General features: G+C 45.4%; 2 long non-coding RNA genes across 3 annotated transcripts; both read right to left on the bottom strand.

Moving 5' to 3' along the window:
• Positions 1-330: 330 nt before the first annotated feature.
• Positions 331-13166, bottom strand: LOC128153959 (uncharacterized). Of its 2 annotated transcripts, XR_008239174.1 has the most exons (4): positions 12682-13166; positions 6340-9938; positions 5778-5982; positions 331-4070 (listed from the first exon to the last, which is right to left on the bottom strand). It is a non-coding gene; the product is annotated as an uncharacterized LOC128153959 (long non-coding RNA). The 2 variants fall into 2 exon arrangements; XR_008239173.1 differs by lacking the exon at positions 331-4070 and having other exon boundaries at positions 4080-5982.
• A 271-nt stretch (positions 13167-13437) lies between these two features.
• LOC128153902 (uncharacterized) lies at positions 13438-15662 on the bottom strand. The gene is made up of 4 exons (XR_008239142.1): positions 15595-15662; positions 15390-15489; positions 14694-14822; positions 13438-13612 (listed from the first exon to the last, which is right to left on the bottom strand). It is a non-coding gene; the product is annotated as an uncharacterized LOC128153902 (long non-coding RNA).
• Between the last annotated feature and the right edge of the window lie 832 nt (positions 15663-16494).

The following is a 16494-nucleotide window of genomic DNA, read 5'->3' as shown; positions in this document are numbered from 1 at the left end:
CTTTTCCCTAAGTGTAAATATAAAATACCTCTGGGGGACATATCTAAAGGAAGAGTGTTTCAATAACACATAGTTAAACTCAAAATTATATTTTTCAAAGCTATCCAAGTATAGTCTAATAAATAAACCATAAAATAAAACAACATTTTACAAGGAAGACTCATACTGTATTTCAAGCTTTTTGCCACTCTTAAAATCATTATTTAATACAGACAGTTTTAGTCACAAAATTTCAAGAGTTTATTCAATATCTTTTATGTGCTTTACAAGGTTATTAGAGAATTTATTTTCTCTTTCCCTTACAGATTGGAAGGTGGGCAGTGATATATGAGCTTTCACATTTTATTTATTCACCAAACTGTTCCAGATGTGATCCCATCATTTATCCACTGACACATCAAACCTGCTGCGTGACCTTTACAGTGACCTCTTTACAACATTTGCTTTCATGCTCTTAAAGTTATAGCAGCTTAACAGTGCTTGCTTCAGTGGGAAGACAAGAGAACTGATGGGGGGGGGGGGCTATAATTTAAAAATAATAAAAATTTAATTCCTCTCCTACAATATGAAAACTAAGACCAGGTGGTAAACTAGCCAGTGGAGTTATATTCCCAGAAATGTTTCAATCATATTTTACTCCAAACAGTATTTCACTCCATGGACTTGGAATGTACTGGATTTGCACAGGCTAAATTTAGCAGGCACTAAGTCTTTCTCCACTTCTTGTGATTTGTCACAGCAATCGGCATTCTTGGGGTGATATGCCTTTCCTTACTACACATCGGCAAATAGAGTGAGGGTCCATCTGCAGTTTTCCTTCTTAAAGGGAAAAAATTGCTTATAGTGCATCCAAAATTTCCATTAACTAAAAAATAGCTACATCATTATGACCTTAGCATTATGCACAAAAAGAATTTTGGCGTCATGTCTTAGGGAGTCAGTGAGTACACAAAATTATTTCAGGTACAGATCATCCATTCCAGCCAGCTCCCAAAGCCCTGACCTGGCCAGCTGGGAGTTTTCAAGTCTGGTGAACTTTTCCTTAGTATTTTTTTGGTTTATGTACTTCCACATTTGGGCTGATACCAGCAGTTGCGGTTGCCTCCATTGTGGTTCACGCAATATTTATGGCCCAAGAGGTAGCAGGGAGTATCAAGAAGCAAGCACACACACACACATATGCATACATACCCCCCCACACACAGCCTGAATCCAGGGGAGTTCTAGCCAAGGGATGAAGCTCTGATAGCACGAAAAAGATGCTGCACGCCTTCTAACTAACAACTCCCCACACTTTAATTTCACTTAGAAAAATTCCCACCGACTTAAACAGAAGTGTTCAAGTAATGTGTAAGTAAGAAATAAGTAAAACCTGGGAAAGGCTGCAGTGAGAACTTCTGGATGGCCTCTTGGTTTCCATGTGCTCAGCTCTTTGCTCTACCCACACCCACTGCAGATTCATTTCACAAGAATGTCTGAATTTTTGGATTCATATCAAAGCAAAACCTGAATCGTGAGGCACTGAAGAACCCCCCAGCGTTTTTCCTTGTCCTCTTCTCCCTTCCCTCCCTCCTGATCACACAGGTGATCGCAAAGGTGATCAGGTTATATACCACTGTGGGGCAGACATCTGACCAGCCCGACATACCAAGTCACCTGAGCCCACACTGCAGAATTACCATGTAAAAAAAAGAGGACCAGAATAATCCCTGCAACTGCCTTTCAGGAAACCCTCCCAGAGCTATATACCTCTGGTTAACCCAAACATGGGCTTCTATTTCAGTGACTTTTAACACAGACCTAAACACCGAGCTGAAGCTGAGCCTATAAGATTTACACGCAAAGTAGAAAATCAGATTCACTCCTGCCACCTTTTTTCCCCGCTCTGTAACACAATGTTCTGAAACTGGGTTTTACTTTTTTTTTTTTAATTGTAGAAATAATGAGGCTTCAGAGTAAGACCTTAAACAGCCTTTTTTTGCAATATTAGTTCATCAGTAATGGAAAAATGACATCAAAGAAAACACTTGTTTCTTTAGGTGTAAATCAAAACACAAAGCAAACTGGTAGAAAAACAATGCATTAACCTCGTGTGCTTTGAACACAGATGAACAGTACAAATAGTAGATCTGAAGATGCCAGCAGGAGAATATTACGAAGCTATCTGGAAGTACCGCTTCCAGGTTAAGTGATCACAGAAAGATTACAGTAACACATCACCACTAAGTGATTAATTCTCAGAAAAAAAAAAAAAAAGGTGCAGCCCTGTTTTGATCACTTCTCTAGTTTACAGGCTTACATTTCAGCTGGAGTCAAACTTTAAATAAACAGAGCTGAGATTTGAAACTTTTTAAATAACACTCAGAAATAAAATTCAAGTGAGCTCCTCTGCTCGCTTTCTATCGCTTATCCCTGCTGGCAAAGGAAATGCAACTGTTGGCTCTTGAAAGCCACAAATTTGCAAGGGTCTGGGGCGTGAGCTGGCAGGAGGCTCAGGCTCCTCGATGTTTGTAATTGAAAAGGACATGAAGTAATGAAGTAATTTCCCTGTCCCTATTCTCCATGTTTATCAGAGGCCTGTCTGCAGTGGAGGAAGGGTGACAGAGTAATCTGAGCCTTCACAGAAAACCTGCTTTTTCTCTAAAGTTATTTAGATTTCCATGAGCGCTGGCAGAATTTTGGAAGGAGTCCAGGCGAATGAAGGAATTTGGCTGCTCTGAAAATATCATACAGGAACTTTAAAAATTGAACTGATTTATGCCCTGTAATGTTTTCAATACTGTATAAATTAAGTTTGAGTTCCTAGCCTGGATTTTAAGAAGAAATTTTATATGTTATGAGCCATGAAAGAACTAGAGGAAAAAATATCTTATTGTATGATAATTCCACCTCTCCTATAAGAAGTGCTAGACTTTGCATATATAATGTGTTCAAAGGAATAATATGGAAAATGCATTACTTTGTAGCATCAAAGGATGTTCCAGAATACCTTGAGGTCCTGACAGCTATTTGGAGTTTGCTAATAACACACAGCACTGTGAAATGTATTAGAAATATGAAGTTTATATGTTCTGTTCACCACTGAATAACTGTAGAGCTGGCCTTGGGAACACTGTAGGCTTCTAAAGGGCGGCATCGAGAAAGTGTAACCTAATTGAAGGGAGAAAATTATCTCCTACAGAGGGCTGCTTAAAGCCACCTTTAGTCTTTCATGTGCAGATGGCAACATCTGGGCTTTTTTCCCTTGTGGACATGCTAGCCTACGTCAAATACTCTGAGCAGCGACTTCACGGCATAGTCTCAGGAAGTCCTCTAGCGTCAATAAACAGCCATGTGCTTTCTGAGGCTTTATGACAAACTGTGAGGTTTTCAAAGGAACCACAATTTGTACATCTAACAAACATAAATATGTTTATCATGGCGCCTTGTCCTCAGCCAGAGGGAGATACAGTTGTAAATAGCTAAATATATTTTCCTCTTTTAATCAGCCATGGACACAACCTCAGCTGGGGATCTAAAGGTTGAGTCACAGTTGATCCCTGATTTGATTAATCACTGGCCTCCTCGGAGGTTTGAGTCTTGTTTCTGGTTCAGAGGTCAGCGCGTACAAAAGGCCATTACCAGTGAGCCAGCCACCTCTGCGCTAACAAACATAGAGTGCAACCCAACGCCGCGAGTGTAACCCGGAGAGCTGCAGAACACGCAGCTTAGTGCTTAAGCTGGTCCCCAGCTTCGGGCCCTGAGGAGAAACATCGAGAGGCTGAGAAGAGGTAGCTGCTGTTCAGAAGTGTGAAAACAGAAGCTTAGGAGGAGATCGCTTTCTTCTGGAGCCTGAAAGAATAATCGGGAAGTTAGCAGAAACCGACAGAGTCACCGCAGAAGTGAAATTATGAAATTAAAGCTGTGCTGGCTGCCAGACCTCCCTCCAAGAATTTAGGAGAGCAATGCAGGTGAGGAGCTGTTCACCAGGCAGCCAGGAAAGAAAAACAAGTTATTCGTCAGGCAACTCTTTCAGAAGCCAACGTGTACCTTCAGCACGCAAATACGCCCGGGGTTGTCACTGGCGTTTCCTACAGAGTGGAAGGGAACAGAATCTATTGTCTGCAACTGCTGTTACGCACCACTGTTCTTCCATCTCTACACTTTGAGTCATCTTTTCAAAAAAGAGCTCTAAATTTTCTGGTTGCAGTCTTCAGTCCATGATTACTTGTTAGCAGTGTCATCACCTGGCACATATTTGTGTGCAAGCATCCAACTCCATGCCTTTCCACGTGCAAATGAGACAACTATTATACCGAAGCTTTGGTACAAATGATTGTGCATAGGCAGATTAAAATAATTAAAAAAAAATAAATTAACAAGAGCTATGCTCTTCCAGGACAGATGTTTCTCTCTCTCTTTCTCTACTGTGTGCTATTCATGGTGTTTAAGATATATATTGTCACACAGTCCTTTGAATCAAGGCAACAGCTCCTCTCTTCCTGCCTTCTGTGACATTAATAGCTTCAACCCCTTTTTGCCTGTTGGGACAGGCAACAATCCCACCCTTTCAGCAAGCCATCATGCTAAGAATATACCTTTCTCTTTTTCCAAAATGCACAGTTCCTCCCCCCACAACATGTCCATAATCCTGGCGTGCCTAAAGCATGAACAAGAACTAACCCCAGACCAAAACCACCTTTTATACCTGTGAAAATGGAACGCCATAAAATCCAAAGCTGTTCTTAGTTCTGTGGAGAAACCTAGAAATTTAAACCACTGGGAATGGGTGTTTCCACAGAGACTCCCAGCAGAGTGGAGAAAGCTCCAGATTTACAGTGTAATTAAAATTACATTTTTCTGTTATATTTTCCACTGTGTGGCTTTTTTCTTTCCTCGGCTATAGTATTCTGCAGGCCTTAAAGAAGTGTCCCTGTATCTCAGTACACAGAGGTCTTGGGATATTACTTGAAAACAGTACACCAAGAGGAAATTGTGCAATCAATTCCATGAGAATGCCTCCCTCAGCAATAAACACTGCCTGTGCCAAATAAATGGGTGATGTGCGTCATAAATTTCCTTTTCCTGTCAGAGCAGCCACAAGAAATGGATGAAGTTATGCACATTTGTATAAAAATAAAAATGTGTTATTTGCTCTACAGCATACCGCGGACAGGGCACTGCAAGCACCGAAGAGCTGCAGAGCGCCTGCTCGGGCTCCCAGCACCGAGCAGCCGAAGGCAGAACTCCTCACACACAAAGGAAAGCACATCCAGCTTTTCTCAGTCATATTATGCCAGTTCCAGCCTAACTGGTCACAAACGTTGAAGGAATGCCTTAATTTCTGCATTCAACTTAAGCCCCTATCAAAGACCTCTTGTTAAAGAGGAGGTGTTTACCACTTGCTGCAAATCAGACCTAGGCACACAGTCTTGGCTGAACAGCCCAAGCTTGACAGTCCAAAACCACTAGCTGCTGGACTGACAAGTCAGGATCTTTTATTCTCTTTTTTTCTAGGTAGTATTTTTCCCACTGACTGAACCTACAGAGTGAGAAACTTGCTTTGCATTTACATCAAAACGACATAACCCACCACCCTTACACACTAAGTTCAGCTCCTCATCTGGCGCAGATAAGCACAGGACACCAACTTTAATGCCACTCGGAAAGTTCACCCCAAATGGGGATACAGTCTATGGCAACAACACAATTTTGGACTACTTTATTCTATTTATTTTACTATTCTTTATTCTACACCATTCCAGGGTTGTTCCTAACAGCAGAAGAGTCTTACTCACTGCGATCGACGGTGAGACCGTCTGACCAAGCGCCTGCGCAGTGATGCCATCCGCAACCCCTCGCACATGTCCAAAGACCGTTCCTGCCCAGGACACACACTGACACGAAGCAGTATCACCTCTGCCTCTCCATCGCCTCTGCTCGGATCCCTCCTCAGGAAACAGCTCTTCTTTACAAGCCACTTCCATAAGATTCCTGGCTCAACTGGGGGAAAGAGAGAGCTGTCAACGCTGATATATTAGAAATACAATTCAAGCAGCTGCTATTTGTGTTTTATTTTTAGACGACTTTATTTTTTCCCCTCAGACTGATCTCAAGTTCTATAATATTATTCTTTCTTCTAGGTCAAACAACATCTGTTGTACAAAAAGGAAAGTAAACTCATTTGCATTATCAAGTTTATGTCTTTCCATTTATATTTTTCTATAGTTGCCTCACTAGGAGTCGCCCTGCTCTGCCCTCTGATACTTCATGAACTACCGGGTCCGTAAGAAGATCTTGGCTTGACTTTAGCACAGGCCTTAACCTGATAAACCACAACTGCCCCCCAGCAGGATTTACAGGCTGTGTCCGTACCGCCCCGAGAAGCGGGGAGCGGAGCAGCGACGGGTGCAGCACCTCCTCCCACCCTCACTGCCTGCTCCCAGGTGCAACGGTCTGCACTGACAACCTGCCGTCCCTGCTGCTGCTGAGGGCTCGCTCCGGCCGCGAAAGAAGTCAGTGGTGACTGCCTTTAACAGTCAGTGCAGGCACAACTATAATCTGTCAAAAAAACATATAGAGGCATAATGTCAGCAACTGTAAACTAGCATAACTCTCTAAAGCATGCTGTCAACTACACCAGCTGGGCATCTAGCCCTGGGCTGGCTGTAGGACTGGTACCAGCAAGCAAGGGGACCCTGTCCTGTTAGGGCTTACAAACAGCGAACCAAACCAATCCAGAAAGTGAAAATCAAGTTCCTACATCCGAACCTGATTTAGTCCAGCAAGAGCAAAGCTATTCAAACTCACGGAGGGCTCTGCAGCTCTGGCTCTGGCCTCTGTGCCTGAGGACCACTGGCAGCACTCAACGCCTTTGTTTTGCTCTTCTACTTCTCAAAGAATAGAGCCAGAGGAAAAAAAAAAATTAAAAGGAAAAATCCCAGCTCTTTGGAGGCGCAAGATTAAATCAATGGCATTGATTTGATCCCAGCTGGCATTTCATACACTGAAAGGCCAATCTCTCCCCTTCCAAGTCAAAAGGAGCTGAGAGTTAGAGCAAGCAGGACAGAGAAAGATAATAGCGTTTGCCCAGATGTGTTCCTCACGAGCAAAGATATTCTTGTGTTGGTCGCTTCTGAGAGGAGCAATTGGCTCAGCCATCAGAGGACAGATCCACACAAGAGCCAATGAAGAAAGGACCGTCTTGCCTGGAAGGACAGGTAGGGACCTCGGGAAGCCAAAGAAAACTCTGATGATGCCCCATCATTTTTCCTGTGGCTCATACCTGACCTTTGGTGCTTACTTTCCCCCCTCTGCTGCTACCTCTGTTTTTCAAGCAATAATGAGGATCAGAGCTGTAATCGTTTCCATCACATCTTTCATAAAAAAACCGCTTGACTTTTCCATAAGGCTTTGCTCTAAGAAAATGACAATTTACAAACATGAAAATCTTTGCTGGTACTTCCTAAGGTTAAGGAAAAAAAAGGCTATCTCCATATGTTCACATTTGTTCTTTTAGGTAAGTAAGCATGTTCCCTGTAATTCTACTAAACTGCTAGGACATGATGGATTTCCACAGCAGACTTTCTCCCCCTGAAGACAGTACAAAGAGCCCTCGTGCACAGAAAAGAGCACGCAATGTGAACAACCGCGTGCAGAACTGCTTTTCATTCTGGTCTGAACCTTCGGTATATTTCTGAGCAGCAGCAAAACCTTTATCGCTGATCATGAGAACAGTAAATTTGCTAGCACACAGCTGGCCACAGGAACATCCCCCCAGTTGTTTACACTTTCTGCTGAGGATGCAATCTCAGAGGAGCACACGAACACCCCTCCGAGCTCTGCTCCTCCCAGACACAGCTCGGGTGGAAATATGAAGCCAGCCTAACTTCACTTCCAGAGGCATCATGAAACACACTTTCCTGCTGAAACACAGCAGTTGCTCCTCACAACAACATTCCCTTTGTGAGAGCAAACTAAGATGCGTCCTGCAGGTGAGGGTGCAACCCGCCTGCCATCTCGCTGTAGCACTGGTGGCTCTCAGTGGGAGGATGGAGGCAGCTGCACCATCTCCCATGCTCAAGGGTTGCTGCCCAACCCACTGAGTGCTTATACCCAGACAGGTGAAGTCTTGCAGGTCTTCAGTCAACACACAATCCAAAGGCCAAATATCTGCAAAAATGAAACGTTCCCAACAGCATCTCTTTCACCTACATGTTCTTGTTGAAACTTGATGGGGAACAGACACTTTTGCTGCAGACGGTAACAATGAGAGCATCCTGCGCCCGGCACCTGCCCCTTTGCTTCACTGCCAGCTCCAGCCCAGAGCAAGGCATGGACCTCCAGGCTCTGTCATAGCCAAAGTCACCGTCTGCCGAGCCACCCCAGAAATCAAGGCGGAGGTTTCAGAGGGAGATTGTGGACTTGCATCTATAGCCTAGAATTATAGTGCTCCTGGTCTAGGAAAAAACTCCTGGGAGTTGCGAAAGAGCGGGATTTTGTACAATGGTTTGAATAGTTGATGGTTCCAGTCTAGTCAAAAAGCCTCACAAGAAGGCCTGATTTTGGAGCTTGAAGTATTTCTGCTCCCAAAGGGCACTAGGGTATGGAGAATCATGCCACAGTTTTTATGGTTAACTGAACATTTCTTTTCAATCTCTGAAGGGCTTGGGGTTTGTTTGAATTGTGAATGATGGCTCATGTCCCAGCTCTGTGTGTGACATACTCCTCCAGTGACAAAGTTCACACACTGAGCCTCAGTCAAGAATCCACACGTACCCTGGAAGCTGCTGGCACCCACAGTGTATAATTAAGATCATATGAGACTTGGCATTTCTTTCCCTTGCCCAGCTACATCCAAGAAAAGGGCCAAATGACTCTCTTTGCCCTTAAGATTTGGAAGGTAAGTCCTATCATTTGGCTTTTCCTTACAAACCTTCATTTCCAGCTGTAATTTCTATTTAAATGTTTCTTTACACTCTCCACAACAACCATCGTCATGGTACATTACGGCATGAACATTTCCCACAAGATAGCAAGGCAATATTTTCAAAAGTTGCTAAAAGAGTTAAAAGCACAAGTTTCCAGTCAAAATCTTTCCAGGATGAATGGTTCTATGAGCAGGGAAGTTACAAGAGCAGCACAACGTGGATCCTCACCTCAGTGGTGCCAAGAGATTATTTTGGCACGTTACTCTAAAGACCTGAATTTAAAGGGGTAAAAGGTTGGTTTGGCAAGTTGAAATAGCAAGGATAATTCCACAGATTTTATAGCAATAGCCAATTCTGCTCCAGGAGATTTAAACGGCAAGAATAATAACCAATTTCCCTTTTCTTATTAGACATCTCTTTTATCATTTTGTGCATCAGCCTGTTGATTGTTGCATTGGTTAATGAAGAGAAAAAAAGCAGTATTTTAGAGAAATATTAATTGCTGTCATTTAAGCTGCTGTCATGATTGTGACTTATAACTAACAGCTTAGGGTACATACAAACCCAAAATGCTCAGCCTTCCTCCAGTGGTCAGGGCTGGTTAAGAGAGAACAGAAGTAATGGGTATTATGACAGTTTGTCAAGTGCATTTCTTACCTGGCACAACTGTGTTGTATTGACTGGCTCTGGGCACTGATTGACAAGCTTACCCTAATCCGAGGGAAAGAAAATAAGATTGTCTCTTGTACAGCTCAAATGAAATCAGCTGTCCTCTATAGCTGGGTAAATTCAGAGCAACTTGCTGAACTTGTTCTGAATGTACACCAGTGAAAACAAAGGAAGATTTTGGTTCTGAATTTTTATGATTGGAAACAGCCATAGCATTGTGAACTCCTTTGGGTGTGGAAGGAAAGCCACATCTGAGAGTTTCGATGCTCAGTTTGTGTAATATTCCATGCCCTGCCTTCAGTTTGATTGCTGAGCTTCTCCTCTTCTGCAGTAACGACTTTGATTTCTTTTCATCCAAATCTATGGGGAAAAAAGTATTGTTCACTCTGCTGCACAGTCTGTAAAACTTGTACTACTTAAAGTAACAACCCCTTCATTGGAGATGGGCCTCCTTCAGGAGTCAGAAGCAGCAAGGTGACTAAATAGTCTCACTTCCCAGGCAGGGGTGGAGGAGAAGCAATATATTAGGGAAAGACAAACCAACCCCAGACTGGGGGTAGGAGAGAAAGAGGGAAGCAAAGAGGAAAAACTAAAAGAGAAAGAAGAGATTGAGGGAAGAGAGCAAGAGAAAGCCGGAGAGAAATAAATACTCAGGAGCAAAATATAACTGACTTCAAAATTCCCAACCTCCGTTAGAGCTTAAAGGGAAACTCTTTGTGCTCCTCAGATTTCCTCTTTAGATGATGAATGGATGGGGTGGGCAGAAGCCTGCGGAGGAAAACCCAGAGCTCTCACCTTTGTCCACAGGCTGGGTTCTGCAGGGCTGCTCTTTGTTGCCTTATGCTACAGCACACTGGTACAGTGGCCAACACTGCTGACAATATTCCAGGTGGGATCTAATGCCTTTTACAGGAACAGACATATCGCTGCTTTGGTTTTTTATCCTGTCCCTCCATTAACGCAGCTTCGTCTCTTGCTTGCCTTTCTACTACAGCTGTGATCTAGGTGGACAGTTTCAATGATTTTTCCAAAAGAAACTACCCCCCCCCCCATCAAATCCCTCTCTTAATCCCTCTGCTGAATGCTTGCTCTGTTTAGCACCTATTCCCAGTCTGATTTCCTGCTTGCAGATTAATTACTTTACATTTCTCTGCACTGAACTCCATTTTGCTATTTGTTAGTAGAGTCATGGAAGAGATTTTGGCCCTGGTGAATCTGATTAGGCTGTGCCCTGTCTTGGGGAGAACTTACACCAAATTATCTCTTCCCTCAGCCCACTGCAAAGCTGGAGTAACTTCTCAGACATCAGCAGCTTCACATTTACAGTGTCTCTGAGGAGCAGGCTCACTGTTTTCAAAGCCCAGCAAATACATTGACTGCTCTGAAACACAAGGCAGCCCAGCAGCGTGGCAGCCACTCACCATGGCCCCAGAGACACCGGTGACTCTGGACCATGCTGACAACTGTTCCCACCCAACAGAGACATGAAAGGGCTCCTGGCTGATCAGGCTGGGAAGACAGAAGGGGGTCTAAGTAGGATGCTTTGCTGCTGGTGGTGCCAAACCTGGGCTGCCTTAGCGACACGAGCATGGTGGGGCACCTTTGTGCTGTCTGGATTACACATTAGAGAGGTCCTGAAACAGTCCCAAGAACAGCCTTCTGCCAGCTTGAAAAGTTTTCATCTGTGCTTATTGTCTCATACCTGCCCTTGAGCTGGTTTTGATCCCACAGCCTCTATTACCTCCTCTTCCTTTACCTTTTGCCTTAGCTATTAATCTCTGATGTGGAACTTTGTGAAATGCTCTTTGAAACTCTAAGCGCACTGCTCAATTCCCCTTATCTAGCCTGGCAGCAATATCTTCAAAGAACTCCAGGAGGTTAGTTAAGTATGACCTCCTCTAGCTTCAAGCTCAGCTTCCCAGCAAGCCCTTCACTTCATTGCTAGAGATGAGAGGAAGAGGACGGGGAACTCTGGGACAAAGAGGCACATCACTGTTACAATAAAGCCAGCAGCAGACACAGCACTGCTCCTGCTGCCCAGCACATTTTTAAATTACATTGGTGACACCACACTCTCCAACTGCACCTTCTGTTTTACAAGGACCCAACGCGAATCATGTCTCGCAGGAAAGCTGCCACTACCCACACAGGGGAGGACTTTCAAAGGGGCACCAGGGATTTCTGAAATAAAGCTGAGGACCCAGCTGCACATCCTGCACCTTTGGATACCTCCTCAAGCCCCTTCAATGCCTGCCTGTTGTCAGGTTCTCATCTTTCATGCCCTCCAACCATGGAGCCATTTTAGACTTATTTAAGGCTACAGGAAATGTTTTCACCATGAGGATGCCCAAACACTAGAACAAGCCTCCCAGAGAGGTATCTCCATCCTTGGAGATATCTGAAAATCAGCCAGTCAAAGCCCTGAGCAACACTGGCTCTCTTCAAAGTTGGCCCTGATTTGAGCAGGAAGGTGAACTGCAGGATATATTAGAATAAGGCTTATTGGTGATTTTTATCTTCCCTTTGGACCCAGCCCCATCTTCCAGCTCTCAACTGGCGAGTCCAGGAACCCAAGCCTAATTGTAACCTGTCCACTGCCCTTCCAGAACCTCAGCTGGATTAGGTACATCTTGGCGAGTTCCCTCCCTTCTGCATCAGCCCGAGCAGTATTTAAAGTTTATCTCTGCAATGAAGTGAGTCCACATTTTAATTCCACCTCCACTTGCGATGTGCAGAATTTCCCCTTGCACTATGCTTCTTGCTTCCTCACAGAGCACCTTGCTGTGTTTCCATTCACACATCATCTCTTGCTGGTTTCTCATTTACATCATAATACCAGAGTTGCTGTTTACACTGAGCTGCACAAAGGTATGTTTTACATCTTACTGTGGCGTGATCATTAACATCACATTCCTGGCCCCAGGGAGTTTCATGACTGGATTCAGATCCATCTGTCCTGTGTTCCCAACAGGGGTTCCCCCTGCAGGCCTGAATATTTTGGCAGAAGACAATTCAAAATGTGCAAAACACTACATGTCAGGCAGAATGTGTTACCTTAAATGACGATCTATTGTATGAATGTGCTTGTTGTTTTGTATCTTACCTCTTTAAAGAGCAGCCTCTTCAGAAATCATGGTGCAATCTATGCTCCATCACAATAAAAGTGCTAGGTATACCTGCAGTGAGGTAAACTCCCTTAACATTCTCAATTTATAGATAAAATCCCCCCAAAAGAATTAAAAAAAGACACGAGAGAGATTTCCTTATTTACAACTGATACAAGGTTAGTAGATTTTGGTGCATTCTCTTTATAGGTTTGCATCTCAAAGGCATATATAATGCTTCTACCACCCGTATCTGCATAGTCTGTCTGGAAACTAAAATAAAAGACACACACGGTGTTGCCTCAGATTTAACCCACAGAGCCACAGACCGATATAGCTCTGAGCGTTAATCATGGGGGGAACCAGGTGTTGCAAACGTGCTAGCAGCCACACTGTCCATGGGCAGTGGGATCCAGGCAGGGGGAAGGAGACATCTGCTTTGGAAGTAAACATCCACCTGGCAACCTAGGTGAAAACAAGAGCTACGGAGAAAAATGAGGATGGTGAAATACGTCTGTTCCTTATAGGAAGTCCTGTAGAGGTTCTGTCACTTCAAGGGTTGGTTTCAATAGGAGATAGTCCTTTTTTATTTCTCCTCAGTTGTGTTTACACCTAGGGCTTACTGCAGCTGCCCTTGAATTCCCTTCCACTGTGCCTATCTACCATTTGCTCAAGTACATTAGATCAGATCCCTCAAGATAACATTTTAAGGAACATGTGTGGATGGACAAAATCCAGCCATTTTTTACCTTCAAGTGTGAGACGAGAACTTAGCTCAGTTTCTGCCCTCTCCTCCTCTATGTACTTGGAGGAAAAAGACACCTTCATCTGCACTGGTAGGAAATGTCTCTTCAGCTTTGAGGACAAAAAGTCATTCCTGACACTTGGCACAGAGTAGGCTCAAAACGACAGCCTGAAAGTGGCTGGGTTCTGTGAAGGAAATATGAAAAAAAAAAAAATTACTAGCGGAATAATAAATTTGACAGAACTTATCCTAAACATTAGCAATCTCTGTAGGCTTCTCAGAAGTTGCAAGGCACACACTTGCAAACAGAAGTGCCCTCAGGAGAGATCCACAACACAAACTGGGCCCCTAGGCTGGCTTTGGGCTGCATCCTTTCATCTGTAACACACAGCTCAGGCTGACCTTTAACTAGGAAAAATAAAAAAGGGAGGTGACTGTTACTGAGTCACACAGAGGGGAAAAAATAAGGTGTGAATTATGATGGGGAAGAATGGAGAGTATTTAGAAAATCCTAGGAGGCAGAATATTTTGAGAACGCTTCTGGGTAGGGCAGACACACAGCAGCACTGGTTTTGCAGAAGTGGTTGCTTTGGTGCAAGTTTGCCGCTGGGTTTCCCTAGGTTTTCTCAGGATAGACGCCTGAAGTCTGAGATTTCAAAATCCACAGGCGCTTTTGAAAATCTTGGTTCCTTGTATGTTCCCGCAGTGCTCCAATCGCTGTGTAGCCTTGAATTTACTCAGCATTAAGTGCTGCTATAAGGGTCAGGACAGGTATCTGTCTAGGAAGTTGCTGGGTCCAGATCTGAAAGATTCAGGCCCCAGGACCTGGCAGGGAAACTCCATCTCACCCTCTACCCCCACTGCAGGGAACAAGCTCAAAGAGAGAGAGGGAGAATCCTCAGCATCTGCCCAGTGCTCATAGATGAAAAAGAATAAAAAAATCTCAGGATCATTCTTTTTCCTTCAGTGTAGGGCTACAAAGTCAATATAATAATGTCGCACAGCTACTCAAACTGGCTTTAAACAAGCTGTGGTACAGCCAGCAACACAGCGATGATAGTAGCACATTATCTAGCATAGGCTGGATAATAATCATCACCAATTTATTCACTTTCTTGGGAGACCTTTGCAACCAATGGTGGCCACTGTCTATCCTTCCCTGCATCACTCACCATACACAGGGTAGGTGACCTGCAGCTAGTTCAGCTACACTTGTATCTACTCGTGCCTACAGGAGGAACTGAAAAACCCTCCCAGCTGACTTACCTCCACGCGTATCACCCACTTCGCACACTCAGACAGGGCTCCAGATCCCTGCCCTCGCCGACAGGCCCAAAGCTGCGTTTGCTTGGGGCTGCAGGGGAGAGCCCAGAGAGTGCGCCTGCTGCAACGCGACTTCGTGCCAGTCAGAAGAGTTGTGTGGAGGAAGGTGGAGGAAAAAAAAAAAATCACCGAGAATTAATCAAGCCATCATCAGTGGCTCCAGGTGCAATAGCTGTACAAGAAAAACAAATAAATCAACCCATGGTTAAAAATAGCCCTTTTGATTACTGTCTTCAGTCTTCGTCTAAAGACAGCATAACGACATAACGTTCTCTCAGGAACTAACCCTTGTCCAATATTTTACTGCTCCTGCCCTTAGAGCAAGTCAATATTGCAGAAGATAGAGAGGTAGATTGATTAGAGGTAAAAGATACCTGTACTGTACACGTTTGCTCTTGCTGGGCCCAGGACACTGCCCACAGGGGTCACGGGAAGGATCCCCAGTACCCGCACAGCCTGATGGCCATGCACAAGCCTTCATGGCCAAAAAGCCACGTCAAGCGAGTCCAGCAGTTGACCAGGTGGTCAAAGGCAGTAAGTAGTCGTTTTGGGCAACTGACCTCGTAGGAAATGTTTATATTGATACCCACGTCTCACAACAGGAACTGCAATACTCCACTTCCAGGAACCCGCGCCTACCTGTATCTGCAACTTAACGTTTTACAAAATACATCTTTGACGAGCTGTGTTGTCTCTGAGGCAGCTATCGTTCCTGGCAGTCTCTGCCAACGGTCAGGTTCTAATGGTATTCATAAAATGGAAGAAATATAAAAGATAAAAAGCAGGAATACAAGTAATACGTTGTTAATTTGCTAACCCCTTTAGATTAATTTTTAAATATTACCCTATCCGTAAGAGAAAAGTCACTTTCACTGGTGTTATCATTTCTAGCAGATTCTCAACTAGGTTCTCTAGCCTAAGTAGGAAATCCAAGTTTAACGCTTAAAACCGAACCAACCAACCAATCGGATCTAAAAATGTTGGCGACCCCCGCGACTTTACTGGCGGGCTCTGCCTGCCTCATCTCTAGGTGCCCAGCGGATGGACCTTCCGCGCTGCCGAGAGCCCAGCTCCGCTGGCGGCGGGGCGGGGCGGGGGGAGCCGGCTGCGGGCAGCCCGCGGCGGGGGCAGCGGAGCCGGGGCGGCGGAGCCGGGGGAGCGGCGGAGCCGGGGGAGCGGCGCCGGGGCAGCGGAGCCGGGGCAGCGGCGGAGCCGGGGCAGCGGAGCCGGGAGCGGCGCCGGGGCAGCGGAGCCGGGGCAGCGGCGCCGGGGCAGCGGAGCCGGGGCAGCGGCGCCGGGGCAGCGGCGCCGGGGCAGCGGAGCCGGGAGCGGCGCCGGGGCAGCGGCGCGGGTAAGGCCGCCACCTGCCGCCGCCGGCCCGCGCTGCAGGCGCCGCGCTGCCGCCCTGTCGCAGGCAGGAGCGGGTCCGGGCCGGGCTTGCCGGGGAGCCGGCGGTAAACCCGCTGCCCGGGCCCGTCAGGCCCCTTCCGCCGGTGGGTCCGCGCGTTAAAGCAAGCAGCCCCCGTTCTTCCCTCGCGGCGAAATAGCGCAGAGCGTGGCGGGTGTTCCCGTTGTCCGCAGAAATGGCTCATCCTTTCTGGAACCCTCCTAAGCTCGTGGCCTCAATTAAATCTCGGGGCGGTAAATGCGACGGGTTAATCGTAGGGCTTGTTTCCGAAAACCCGAGTGGCCTCAGTTAATTTTACATGTGGCATCCTCCCATTTCAATAGCTTCTTGAGAAAG

This window comes from Harpia harpyja, chromosome 18, assembly GCF_026419915.1.
Source record: "Harpia harpyja isolate bHarHar1 chromosome 18, bHarHar1 primary haplotype, whole genome shotgun sequence".
Taxonomy (NCBI): Eukaryota; Metazoa; Chordata; class Aves; order Accipitriformes; family Accipitridae; genus Harpia; species Harpia harpyja.
This window is presented reverse-complemented; position numbering and strand designations above follow the sequence as displayed.